At 38.4% G+C, this 9,831-nt stretch overlaps 1 pseudogene; it reads left to right on the forward strand.

Annotated features, from left to right (window-relative positions):
- Positions 1-399: 399 nt before the first annotated feature.
- Positions 400-1,255, forward strand: LOC131901403 (14-3-3 protein epsilon-like; annotated as a pseudogene).
- The last annotated feature ends 8,576 nt before the right edge of the window (positions 1,256-9,831 follow it).

A 9,831-nucleotide genomic window follows, 5' to 3' on the forward strand; every position in this document is an offset into this window, starting at 1 on the left:
AACCAAAAATAAATAAATAAATAAATAAAAATAAACAAAAAAAAACCCTGTAAACAAAGAAAAAAAAAGAACCACAGCTGCTAAAGAATTAGTCTTCCCCAGGGATGATCCTTTTAACTGGTTCCCAATATCAAGTGGTCAGTTCTGAAATTATATACATATACAAGCAACATTAAATAGACTCAGAAGATTGTATTTATATATTTGCGTGTGTGTGTGTGTGTGTGTGTGTGTGTGTGTGTGTGTGTGAAAATTAAGGAATAGAGGTCATAAATTTGAGAGGCACCCAGGAGGAGAGGATATGGAATGAAATTAAACAGAAAAGGAAAAGATATGATTGTATTTTCACTTCTAAAATTTTAAAAATTAAATAAGACATAAATATACGAAGCACCGCCATTTTTACTGCTCGGTCTAGGAGCGAGAAGCTGAGAGTTGAAGTTATCTGCTTCCATCCTTTGTGCATACCCTGCTGGAGCCGCTGCCACTATGGATGATTTGGAGGATCTGGTGTACCAGGCAAAGCTGGCAGAGCAGGCCTGGCGAAATGATGAAATGATGGAATCAATGAAGAAAGCAGCAGGGATGGACATGGAGCTGACAGTTGAAGAATGAAACCTTATATCTGTTGCATATAAAATGTGATTGGAGCCAGAAGAGCAACCTGGAGAATAATCAGCAGCATTGAAGAGAAGAAAGAAAACAAGGGAGGAGAGGACTAACTAAAGATGATTCAGAAGTACCAGCAAATGGTTAAAACTGAGATCAAGTTAATCTGTTGTGACATCCTGGATGTACTGGACAAACACCTCATTCCAGTAGCTAAAACTGGCCAGTCCAAGGTTTTCTATTATAAATGAAAGGGGCCTACCACAGGTATCTGGCTGAGTTTGCCACAGGAAACGACAGGAAGGAGGCTGCAGAAAACACCCTTGTGGGTTACTAAGCTGCTAGTGCCATCACCATGACAGAACCCCCTCCAAAACACCCCATTTGTTTAGGTCTTGCTCTCAACTTTTCCATGTTCCACTATAAAATTCTTAATTCCCCCGACCATGCCTGTAGGTTGGCAAAAGCAGCTTTTGATGACGCCATTGCAGAACTGGACACACTGAGTGAAGAAAGCTATAAGGACTCTACGCTTTTCATGCAGCTGCTACCTGATAACCTGACGCTCTGGACCTCAGACATGCAGGGCGATGGTGAAGAGCAGAATAAAGAAGTGCTGCAGTATGTGGAAGGTGAAAATCAGTAAGACACAATAAAGCCAACAAGAGAACACATCTCTGACCACCCTCCCTCCCCTCCGCTTCCTTGGGAAGTTCCCCATTGTCACTGAGAACCAGCAAATTTGACTTTCATATTTGGTCTCAGAATTTAGGTTCCTGCCCTGTTGTTTTTCTTTTTTTTCTCCCCTCCCCCTTTTTTAAAACAAAAAACACTTTTCAGAAGTTCTTAAAGGCAAGAGTGAATTTCTGTGGATTTTACTGGTCCCAGCTTTTAGGTTCTTTACAACACTAACAGGACTGCATAGAGGCTGTTTCAGCATTACTGTATTGCTCCAGCCACAGGCAGCAACATCATCATTAGAAATGGAAATGACGTTTGAAAGCCATTAGACTTCTAGGTGATGCAACTAAGAAAGATTAATCACACGATAGAGGCAAATGTAAAATGAATTTTTAAAATTAATTTATATAATAGCAAAAAATCATAATATTCTAATAAATTTCACTAGTGAAAAAATTAAAGTACCTTAAAATACAAGCTTATAAAATATTTATTTAAAATATTGAAAATGTAAAATGAATTAAAATTAATTTATATAATAGGAAAAAATCATAATGTCATAACTATGTGGTCTTTTATTTTCACTAACCCTATTGCTGAAGATACCCATATTTGAGTCATAGAACATGGCAGAATCAAGTTGGTAATGACCTAAATGTTTCATCCCTGCTGGCGATGTGCAGGAAGGTGCTATGCAAGCTACCAAAGGAGAGCAGTAATCATCAGTCACACCTATCTATGAAACCTATGAGCCACAACAATGATCAGCCTGACACATGGCCATTGGTGTAATAGTAGCTCAAACAGTATTAGTGTAACCAACCATTTTTGATTGGATTTGAGTTCCTCTCCACAAGATGAAACCCATACTAGCACCATTATCAGACCAAGAACATACAGCTAGCAGTCATAGGCCCTAGGGGAGAACTTACCACTATCATGCTGCTAAATGGACATAGTATTAAAGTGACTCATCATTACAGCCATAGATCAATGTATCTCTTATCCCTCATCTAAGGAGCTTTGATTTACAGTAAATGGTGGTTAACATTGTGGCCCACAACTGGCCAAGGTGCAGAGAATAAGAGACAGAAGAATGCTCAGCCCTAAAGGGAACCTATGTACCTCATCCTACCCTCACAAAGTTCAGAGATCATTGAGGAAGAGGACAAAGAAAGAGTATAATAATCTGAGGTGGTGGAGGAATACAAGGAACATCTGGACACAGTAGGGCAGATGCACATATGAACTCACACAAACTGCAACACCATGAAAAAGAAAACAAACCTGTGCAAGCCCAAGGCAGACCAAATCCCAGCATGGAAGTGGGAGCTGGGCACACAATCCCTGCTGTGGGATGGTCTGTTTGTCAAGTGTGTTGCTAATTAGTCAATAAATAAAACACTGATTGGCCATTGGCTAGGCAGGAAGTGTAGGCGGGACAAGGAGGAGAATAAAGCTGGGAAGTGGAAGGCTGAGTCAGAGAGACACTGCCAGCCACCACGATGACAAATAGCATGTGAAGATGCCGGTAAGCCACGAGCCACGTGGAAAGGTATAGACTTATAGAAATGGATTAATTTAAGCTTAAGAACAGTTAGCAAGAAGCCTGCCACGGCCATACAGTTTGTAACCAATATAAGTCTCTGTGTTTATTTGGTCGGGTCTGAGTGGCTGTGGGACTGGCAGGTAAGAGAGATTTGCCCTGACTGTGGGCCAGGCAGAAAAACTTAAGCTACAAATCCCCCACCTGCTGCCAAGCCTCATGACCTGAGTTCAATCCCTGGGACCCACATGGCGGATGAAGCAATTCCCACAGACTGCCTCAGATGCAAAGTAGTATAAACAATGGAATAGGAATCCAGAGTTCAGAGTTGAGTTCAGATACTTTCATTGATTAGAATTCAGACTGATTTTTCCAACATTGACCTTATTTTTTGTTTTGTTTTGGGTTTGGGTTTTTTATAGGGGGCTTTTGTTTTGTTTTGTTTTACCTAGAAAAAACAGAAATTAATTTGGAACACAGTAACCAGATGTTGGGCCCTGGCCCCCGTTTTTGGGGAGCTGTTACCTTGCTTGCTGACCTTGATCAGATGTCCTCCCTATGCTAATTCCCTGCCGGTTTCATTCCTGCATATTGGTGGAATGCTAGAATGTAAAACACCTGTAGCCTACTTTTGCCCTCCCAGGTTCTTCCACTGTACTGTAAGTCTGTATTTAAGGCCTCCTCCCTCCTTCAATAGGGGGCATTCTACTGAGAGGAATGGCCTGCTGTCTTGTCTCTCTTTTTAATCCTCAGCCTCTCGCTCGGACATGATGAGTGGGTAGTAACGCCGGCGTCGCTACAACCAGAAAGCTTCTGAAATCTGATATTTGTCTACTTTTGAGTCTATAAAAAACTTTGCTAATATGAGTTTATGATACTCCTGTTTGCTGAATAACAATGTCAGGTAATTTGATATTTAGCCAATAAATCAAAACTTATTAATGTAACTGTGTCTATTGAATTACTCTTGTCAGAGAACAGGATGAGTTAAATCAATCTCCCTTTAATGAGATCTTTCTTGATGAAAATATTAAGGGTGGATAATTCAGAGTGAGACTTCAAACAAGGTGAATCTTATGGTGATGCAGTCTAAAACCAACAGTGTCCTGATGGATTAAAAAAGAACAATGGTCTTGATAGAGAATTAGATGACCTGGATAAACCTTCAAATGCAAAACATAAAAATACTAAAAAATAACTTTAAGTCTCCACAGATACCTGCTTACTGACAAAACAAAAGAATATTTAGGCTAAGCAATGAATGATGGTAAAATCTCTGAGAACTTCAACTGACTTGCTTCCAAGAGAATTGGGTGAGATTGAGTTAACTCTCAGAATCATGAGGAAATTCAAGGGCTTCAAAGCCCAACAGAAGATCCCCCATAAGACTAGGACAGGAAAATTTTCTCCAGCATAAGGCAAACTAAGAAGTAAACCCTCATGGACAATCCAACCCCAAGAGAGAAGCCTGGAGAACTACAGGTAAATTTGCTAGTATCAACCTTTTTAGTGAGTACAAAAATAAAGCCTCAGAATTCATAACCACAAACAGGTACATATGAGTAAGTCTAATTCACACTAACTTAATTGTGCCACAAAACCTCAAACCAAGAATTTAATTCATATAGATTCCAGACTCACAGAAGAAAACTAAAATCATTTAGAGGAATGTCCTTTCTCTCAGCTCTCAAACATTCCATTGAATTTTTTCTGAGAAATGATAATGTTATATATACAAAAATTCTTACCTAATTTAGGAAACAAGACTGAAAAAGACAATAGAAAATTTAGGCTAGTGGATCATTATACATTAGAATTATTAGATATGAAACATAAACTGTAGTTAAATATAGCTTAATGAAAACAAAATGTTTAAACATACGAGTAAAGACCAGGCAAATAGGGAAAAGTATATACTTTCTGGAAAATTAAGATGATTTAAATAACCTCAACATTTTAAAGATAGTAGAACACATAGTGAGTACTTACGATATTTTGTTGAAGGAATAAATGATCATAAAAAATGTATTACCATAAGCACAAAAAATCTTGAAATGATAAGAGAATGTTGTGTTTTGCTAAATGGGTCCATTACCAATGAAAACTCGAGGATCAGATATTGGGTCAAAACCTTATGGATCAAAGAAGGACAGGAGGAGTGACCAGCTGACCTTCTCTTTCTTACCAGAGACCCACCCAGTACATCTTCTATCCACATGTCCCAGGTCAAAGAGAGCTCTTGAGTTCCAAGTCCCTCCTTCCTCCTTCCTGTCCAACTTCCCTATTTGTACTCCTGGCTTCTCTATGGCTAATTCCAGTCAGTTAGCCACTGGTTCCACCCCCTCATTCAACATTAACACTATTAACATAGTCTAAGAGTGTCACAGTGTGATCAAATATCCTGCAACAAGAGAAGATATATAGATATCTCTGGCTCCAGAGAACAAGCATAGACAAAAGGACAAATAGATTGCTATCTACACCTTGTCCATAACAAGTCTAGAGTATGCAACACATCCAGTGAAGACTTCCTAAGTTTAATAAATATCAGAGAGTAGCTGAGATTATGAAATAGTGAAGAAAGAATTTCTAAAGAGATGGAAAGCTTAAAGCAGATGACAGTATTCCCAAAAAGAGTGAGCGGGAGAGACGGAGAGAGTTGTTTCAATGGCTGATTCACTGAAGTAGAATAGTTAGGTGAGAATTTGAATGTTGCCTCTCTAAAAGCTAAACATTTAAGTCAATACTAAGAAAAATTAAATACTTCTGCTTTCTGTTTACTTTGTATGTCTCCTGTCTTATTAACAAAATGTCAACGAGATTGGAAATGCTTTTTCTTGAATATTACTAAGGACCAGCCTTAATAATCGTCTTCCCAGGGGCCCATAAGAGAAGCTATGAATGGCGAGAATTATTTTGGGGCAAAGAATCTAAGTACATCGAGCTCTTTTGTCTGTCTACCTTATTCCTCTGGGATAAAATTCCGTCTACACAGCTTCAGTTCTGCTCTCATGCCTAGCTCCTTTCTTGCCTGATTTCTCTCTACATTTACCTGCTGACCTCTAAGCTCTCTCTTAATTCTCTCATCTTAGTTCTGCCCCATCTAGGTCCTCATCCATCTAGTTCTTCCCCATTTCAGCTCCTCTCCCATCTCCTCCTTTCTCATCTTGTTCCTCCTCATCTTGTTCTTCCCCATCTGGCTCTTCCTCATCTTCCATCTTGTTCCTCTATTACTCTCTTCTAGCCCTTCAATCCAGTTCTTTCCCATCTCAATTTGTTCCTCTCCAGTTCTTACCCATCTAGTTCTTCCATTCTCTTTTCTCTTTTAAATCTAGTCCTTCTCTGAAAATAAAACTGCCCTTTTATCCCTTTGACTCTTATCTCTCCAAGATATCTCTGCTCCCACAGTTTCAGGCAAGTATGCTCAGTCGCTAGGCAACTTGACTAGGCAACTTTCATCACAGCTAGATGTACCTGTAAGTTGGAACCCTTTAGTTCTGAGTTAATTCTTAAGGATGGATCTAAAACTAGAGGTAAGATTTTGGAAAGGAGAAGGTTAAACTTAATTAGCACATCTGTCAGGCCTTCTCAAACAGATAGTCTAGATGCTTAATTCTGTTCTTAAAGAGTACAGAGGTATCTAGGATAAGATATTTTCATCCATCTGGGGATGGTCCTGGCCAGATGCTGCTTATGATAATAATTACAGAAAGGCCTGAAATTAGGAATCCTGGCTGTTACTGCCCAGAAGGTTATCTAAATATCCCTTTAATAGAGGGGAAATTGTGCCCAAAGAATGATGAAAAAGCTACAATAGCACATGAGAAATTCATAGCAGGAAATGGCTTACAATCAAAAGCCAGTATCACCAAGACTCCTTGAGCCTCAGCTTGACCTCTGGAAGGCCCTTGGCTTCTTCCAGGTATTAGCTTGTCATAATCAGCTGAAATCCTTCTTCATGTATTTTTGCGGCTTGCAGCAGCTCCTCCAACTTTCCAGTCTCTTCAATATAGAGAGATAAGAAATAGACAAGAAAGAGGAGAAAGATGCTATGTACTAGAAGGCAGTTAAGCACACACCCTGACACAAAAGGCTGGTACTCTATAGGTCTTCACTCTGAGTCCAGAGAATTCTGCTGGCTTAGAGCTCTATCCTGGCCTCTGTACCAGATAACTGGTCTAGGAAGAGCTACTCTAAAGAATTTTAAAGGAACCAATGCATATGCACATATGCTACAAGTGGAAGCAAAGGCAAGAAAGGGGGAAATAAATAGCATGATGGATAGGACCTACTCAAAGAAACAAATTGCACTGCAATAAAGTCAAATAATGACCAAACACATTGCTAATAATTTTTAAAAGTTCATGGGAAAAATGCATTGACATAAATTGCACACACACACATACACACACACACACTCAGAACAAAATTAAATATCTCAAGAAATGTTAAAACAATAGAAAATTTTGAAATGATATCAGAGAGCTCAGGAAAAAATGAAAAGGAGACAAACAAACAGAAACAGATATTAATGAAGATAGCATAAATGAGAAAAGACAACTAAGATCATGAGAGGTAGATTGGATTATAGAAAGAGAGAAGGAGAAAGGGGAGATTGGTTGGAGAAAAGCAATATAAAAATGAAAGAAAAATATAAAAGACATAGGAACTTAATGTTGTAAGATAGAAATAGGAGATCCAATACATATTGATTTTCCAGAAAAAGGGACAGGGCAAAATGGAACAAAAATTACTCAAATCTGTGTTAGACAGTTTCCTTAGTTTCAACATGTTTGATTATTTGAACCGAATATCAAATTCGATCAAAGGATATATGATTTATTTGATGTTTTAAAACACTTGATCAAAAAACACATGGCATGCTATGAAAAATGATATTGAACAATAAATGTATTGATTTACAAGGCACAAAAAGATATATATTGAAACCGACCAAAATCATACATGTAGAAGGAGATCATATTAACCTCAAATCTTCATCTAGAAGCACTAATCATGAATGAACAAGGCAATCTTTAAAACACAATATGTTGCAAGTGTTGCTTAAATAGAAAGCCAAATATTTTTAGATATACATGAATCCAAAGAATATCCTTCTTTTTCCCCATAAATATATGTATATATTTCCCATTTATTGAAATTGGATCTTTTTCTCACATAATATATCCTGATTAATGTTTCTCCTCCCTCTAATCCTGTCGTGATATTTTATTTGTGCTGAAATGTGGTGATATTTTATTTGCATGTTAATAAAGTTTGCCTAGAGATCACAGGAAATAGCAAGCCGTTTTAAGTAAACACAAAAGTCAGGCAGTGGTAGCACACGCCCTTAATCCGATCACTTGGCAGGCAGGGTCTCTGTGTGTTCAAGGTCACGCTAGGGAACAGATACAAGTGTGGTGGCTCACATCTTTAATTCCAGTACCAGCCATAGAGACCCTGGAGGTCTGTACACGTAGGCAGTAACAAGCAAGTGAGCTAGCTGGGCTAAGAGTCAATGAGAGGGCAGAAGAGCAGGGCAATAAAAGCCTGGGTAGACAGGAAGTCATGGCATTTTGGAAGCTACAGAGCTGGTGAGGTAAGGTGGTTGGTGGCTCTCACTATTTCTGTGATCTCTGAGGCTTTCACCCCTATATTTGGCTCCCTGTTCTTTTTTAATAAGACCCCTTAGAAATTCGTCTACATAATCCTCCCAGTTTCTTCCCACCTTTTTCTCATTCAATCCACCCACTTTTTGTCTCTCATTAGAAAACAGACATCTAGGGGATAATAATAAAATGAAATATAAAAAACTAAAATAAAACAACTAACACATCAGAATAGGACCAACAAACAAAGGGGAAAGCATCCCCAAAAGAACAAACAGACACAGAAAGCTACTTGAGCAGAAGATTATTTGACACATAGACTTGGAGGATAGGAGACTTGACCTCCCAATCCGGGCTGCTGTAGCACTGCCTTGCTGCTCTGTAACATTCTGGGATACATCATGAGGACAGAAAGGCCAGGTGAGGGGGCAAGAGCAGGAAGGGAGGAGCGAGGGAAGTTTCCCTATCTGCAGTTCCACATGTCAGCGCCATCACAGTAGCAATCACTTTGAACTCAAGCTTCCTAAGGGACCTTCAGTTTCAGACAAGTACCTCTGTTTTCTTCTCTGAAGTAGTTAAATGTTGAAGGATCCACTGGGAAAGGCCAACTTACAACTACAATCCATTTTTAAGAATCCATACAGTACTGGAGACAGATGATAAAGTGATTAGGATTCATTTTAGGAACATCACCTCTTCAGTGTTTCAGCCCATCTGTGTATGTTGTCTTTTTTTCCTTTTTTTTGTCCTTTATTTTATTGAAACCATTTTTTCATATATTTCCTGATTAAGATTTCCCCACCCTCTTCTTCTCCCATTTTTCTGCCAACCTCCATCCCATCCTAATCCACTCACTTTCTGTCTCTCATTAAAACGCAATTCCTTCTTAAAGTACGTGAAGAGGATTCATTTAACAAATTAAAGGGATTTATAAATAAGAGCAAATTTCTGATAAGCTTTAGCTCTACTGAAACAAAAGTTTAAAAATAAGATACTTGTGGAAATAATGATGATAAAATACAGTATGTTAGAAAAAGTGGCAATCTAAAATTAGTATCTTCTCAAAATAAAGCCATAAAATTGAAACCAAGCATAACTACATACTTTCTAAGAATTGGTTTTTCTTTATTTATTTGTTTTTTTGTTTGTTTGTTTGTTTTGAGAAAGAATTTAAAGTTGGATGGGTAGGGAACGGTAGAGGATTTGGAAGGACTTGTGGGATGGGGAAATCATGATCAAAATACGAATTTAAATATTGTCTTAAAGAATAAAATGTATAACAAGAAAACAAAATGCCAATGCAGAGCCTGGAGAACAGTGGCAAAATGGTTCCCTGGTGTGGTAGCTTGTTTCTCTACTGCTGTGACAAAGCACAGACCAAAACAA

The sequence above is a fragment of the Peromyscus eremicus genome, unplaced genomic scaffold (assembly GCF_949786415.1).
Source record: "Peromyscus eremicus unplaced genomic scaffold, PerEre_H2_v1 PerEre#2#unplaced_75, whole genome shotgun sequence".
Lineage (NCBI taxonomy): Eukaryota > Metazoa > Chordata > Mammalia > Rodentia > Cricetidae > Peromyscus > Peromyscus eremicus.